The sequence below is a fragment of the Citrus sinensis genome, chromosome 8 (genome assembly GCF_022201045.2).
Source record: "Citrus sinensis cultivar Valencia sweet orange chromosome 8, DVS_A1.0, whole genome shotgun sequence".
Lineage (NCBI taxonomy): Eukaryota > Viridiplantae > Streptophyta > Magnoliopsida > Sapindales > Rutaceae > Citrus > Citrus sinensis.
In genome coordinates, this window is record NC_068563.1 from 27,905,548 (window position 1) to 27,910,326 (window position 4,779).

Sequence of the window (4,779 nt, forward strand, 5' to 3'; positions counted from 1 at the left end):
TTTGAAATTTTAATATTTCATATTTTGGGAGTATCTTATTAATAGTTAGTAAGATATTAGTGATAAAATGTGTTTTAAATACTTTGTATTTATTGTTAATATTTGTAATAAAATTAGGATAAATTAATTGTTGAAAAAAATTATTACATTCATGAGGCCCAATGGGCTAAAAATTTAAAAATTCAAAATAGGCCTAATAAGCCCAGAACCGAAAAAACCAAACCGAACCGAACCGATTCGAAAAAAACTGTTTGAGTTCAGTTCTTTTTATAAAATAACCGATTTAAATCGGTTCTACTTAATTTCGAACCGAACCGAACCGCGCCCACCCCTAATGGTTGACTTCAAGCCACATGGCCATGGGTCAAGAGAGTAGAGTCTCTCTCTACAAGAATGAGCACAGCAACCAATAAATACGTTTACCGTGGACTTTCAAACATTTAAGCAAACCCGCGAGCCCTTTCACAACCCATGCACTCAAGGAACCTTAAGTTGTTAGGACTCCATTCCCCTTCCAATAAAAGTTAAGAGTATGTTTGTCTTCTCGTCACTTGGGGTTAGATTAGATATTCCTTTAGTATTGAGGGTAAAACTTTAAATTATGACATAATAAAATTATTGAAGAAAATCTCGAGATTTTTATTGTAAATATTAGTAAAACTCTTACGGTAATATATTAGTATATCAATGGAAAAAAAAAAACATTCAAGCAAATCCCCAAATCGGCCTAAGGCGATTTCCTGTACTTTTCTTTCTTTTTTTTTTCTTTTTTTTTTTTTTGTGATCGGCAATTGCTTTAATGACCAGTGTCTGCTTGCTTGCTGTTGCTGCCGATTAGTGATGAAAGTGACAAGAGCATAGTTAATGATCATTCAATACCATACAGGCTCTTCATCAATCATAGCCCATGGGCCAAAGCCAATAGAGGTAACTTGCAGCTGCCTAGATGTTTTATTCAGTCTTCACTTTCCTTTTTCAGACACGAAGTTTTCCGCATTTCTTTGTCCCTCCACCGCCGGCCTTCCAATCAAGATCTAGGAGCATATTATCACAATTACTCTTCATAAATCTTATTGCACATGAATCCCTTAAACAAACAAGCATCCAAAGAACACTAGTCTGAGAAGAGCACTAATAATCCCCATGGAAACAAATCATAATCTCTAAGAATCAATGTTTGTTTCACAATCACGATGATTTTCTTTATGGGGAGTAATGTCCAAATATCATGTAATATATCATGATAATCAAATCAAACAAATTGGAGTAAAACAATTTGCTTATTCTTATTTATGATGCACCAAAACAGCATGATGGTTGGGATGAACTCGAGAGTCTGCATGAAAGAAGATGTTCCCGATAACTGAATGCACATGACTGAATTAATATCCCCAATAATCATTCCGGATTTCATCATCAAACTTCTTTCCTTAGCTCTGGATGCTTCTCAAAGTATTCATCAGTAGTCATTGTGCTGATCTTTTTCTGTTAATTTAGTAAGCAACCATATAAGAATTAAACAATGGGAAGAAACAAGAAGCGACACAAGTAATTTTATCTCACTTTCATTTCTTGAACTTCAGCGATCTCTTTCAACTCCACTAATTGTAGATCATGGTGGGTTTTGGTCAAATTAGAATAAAAATCTGATTGTGAAAAGTTACGACGAATCACTTATGAAAAATTTACAATATTTGGTGATGTATCAGTGTTTAAAACTCTATATAAGAATAAGGGAGATGGCTGTCAAAAACTAATTTAATTCCTTAAAAATTTTGTCCTTATCAATTTCTTACAACACCAGAAAAATTTGTTAAATATAAAGTGTTCATATTTTCTTAGTGAATTCTTCACTTTTGCTTGGTGCAGATTCACATCAAAGACTTGTCATATCTTGGAAGCGACTTGTCGGTAAACCCATATGCAATCTCTATCGAGAGGGGACAATTAAAACTTTAAAGAAAGCATATTTGATACGTATTTCAAGTCTCCATCTACTATTGCTATTATTTTTAACAGTTCAAGACATTCAGCTCTTATAGAAAGAGGTTACAAAGTTCTTATTTTCAAACTAACATTCTTTTGCAGAATTTTTTTTTTTTTTTTTTTGCACTAATACTGAGGGTCCTTTAAGCTAAGGCGCTAAGCCGTTTGATAATTCTAGCTTCTAAGGTGCTTGTTTAACACTCGTAGCTATTACTCAGAAGAAGTTAATGTGATTTTACCATAAGTTATTGATGAAAGAAATTTTAATATCTTTATTATTTTTATTAAAATTATTATTTGTCATATTTACCAAACAGGCAATTTTTAAAAACCTCCCCTGAGGTTTGGGCTTGTTGCAAGTAGATGGCGAGAATTGATTTATTTGTAAAAAACCCCCTACCGTCAGTTAAGTTTAACATTGACCGTTAGTTGACCGTGCAAAGACAATATTACCCTTAACAATAGTTTATAAACGAAAATAACTAAAAAAAAACTAAAATTATTAGCTATTTTACACTTTTTAAATTATTGATATTTTCTTAAAGTTCTTATAAAAAATTAAAATTAAAAAATTAAAAAATCATCTTTAAATTATTGATATTTCCTTAAAATTCCTACAAGAAAGATAAAATTAAAAATTTAAAAATGAAATAGTCATAATCTTTACCTATGATATTGTAAATTTTTAGAATTGACAAGGATAAAATTGTCAAAAAATAGGGTTTGTGCTTTTTGCACCAATAATTTTGGTTTTTTTTTTAGTTATTTTCGTTTATAAACTATTGTTAAGGGTAATATTGTCTTTGCACGGTCAACTAACGGTCAATGTTAAACTTAACTGACGGTAGGGGGTTTTTTACAAATAAATCAATTCTCGCCATCTACTTGCAACAAGCCCAAACCTCAGGGGAGGTTTTTAAAAATTACCCTTTACCAAACATTATAAACTTCTACTTCATAGTTCAATCTTCCATTTCAGAGCAGCTCTGACACTACACTACCTAATACAGCCTAAAGGTACAAAAGAAGCTGTTATTCTGAAAATTGTAACGATACAAGTACCTATTAGGACATGCACACGTGTCTCTCATTATCAAATAAATTAGCAGAGAATATCAGCAAGTAATTGAAAAACCATTTAGCCTTGTAGAAGTGCCAAGGAGAGACCACAAGGAAGAAATAACAAGAAGATAGCAAATAACTAAAACCAAGAACTAATTTTGGTTCTCACTAGTGAATCAAACGTAGGTTTGTACTGAGAAGTAACATTGTCTACAGACTGGGGGACCTTAATGCCTGAAAAGCAACAAAAAGATGCTCAAACACGGCAATGCAAAGCAAGCTACCAACAAGATATCAGAACCCAGGAATGCACTCAATATTGAAACACTAAAACCCTCTAAAAATAACCAGTACTTTCATGAACATGAAAATTTATCAGATTTTCAGTAATGATCACCCATTTTCAGCTATTACGGCTCTGTTTTTCAATTAGCACACTGCTAGTGAATATGACGAGAGAGTATAAAGTTGGGTACTATTAGAACAAGGAATGCAATCAAGTTCAAGTAAGTTGACTTCATAACTGAAATCAAATTAAGAATTAGCAACCATCCTTCTTCCCCATCACTCATTCTTTTATGGAGTTTATTAATGTGTCATGTAAGACAAGATTGCTTCCCCCAATACTTTCTGTATTCTCAATTTTATTCAACTACCGCTTCACACTATGACATATCCATAAAAAAAATAAAGGAGCCAAATCAAAGCGAGTTAAACTATAACTGGCTCAGTTTCAATCTGAAGTCACTAACTCACCAAAGTTTATGATTAACCATTAACCAACCACAAGAAGTATCAAATTAAAGATAAAAATAAAAGCAATAAGCATGTTAATTCATAAACCAAAATCATCAATGCTGATAGATACCAAATGGTAATGAAATGTTATGAGACCATACTGTCATAAGCTTCCTTGTACATATCAACTAAGCGCGAGCCTATTCCCTTTCTGTAATATTCTCAATCTATTGGTTCGGGTTCCTGCATATATTAAAAAACTAATCATTAAAAAATTAAATTAAATCAATCAATCAAAAATTAAAAAAATTAAAAAACAATTATAAGATGCAAATATCAAACTGATTGAGATTATATATCCGTAAAAGAGTAATCTTTAAGAAACAGACCCAGCTGAATTTGGTTTGAAGAGTGGAGTTGACTTCGTCAAAGGCGCGGCGGAGAGTGGGGAACTCCTTGCGAGCCTCGTCGGAGACAAGCATCTTCGCCATTCCATCCCAATTGATGCTTCTCGATGCCTTAAATGCCACGCCAGCCACTTTCTTCCTTGCTCCGCGCCTCTTCTGTCACTCCTCTATCTCTACTGCTTCACCGAGTTGAACTGTTGAAGATTCAGATTTTCGAAACGAAGGTGACATTATTATTTTTTTTTTCCCCAATGAGAAAGATTTGAACAAATATGAAAATTCAATTCTAACCTATTATGATGTTAAAAAAATCAACTTAAAGGAACATATTCCATTTAAATTAATATAACTCTTAAATCGATGAGGATGTTTTGCTGTGGCATTTTGATAAAAGAGGTGAATACACATTGAAAAGTGGCTATCAGGTGGCGCTCAAAATCAAACTCCCAAATGAGCCCAGCAGCTCAGTCTGCAGTTCTAATCGATGGAATGCTCTTTGGTCTCTTAATTTACCTGAAAAAAATCAAGATTTTCTTATGGAGGGCAACGAAGAATCTTCTGCCAACTGGTGAAAATTTGTGGAAAA

General features: G+C 33.0%; 1 pseudogene; it reads right to left on the minus strand.

Annotated features, from left to right (window-relative positions):
- Window positions 1-3,187: 3,187 nt before the first annotated feature.
- On the minus strand, window positions 3,188-4,406 carry LOC102608759 (ATP synthase subunit d, mitochondrial-like; annotated as a pseudogene).
- Between the last annotated feature and the right edge of the window lie 373 nt (window positions 4,407-4,779).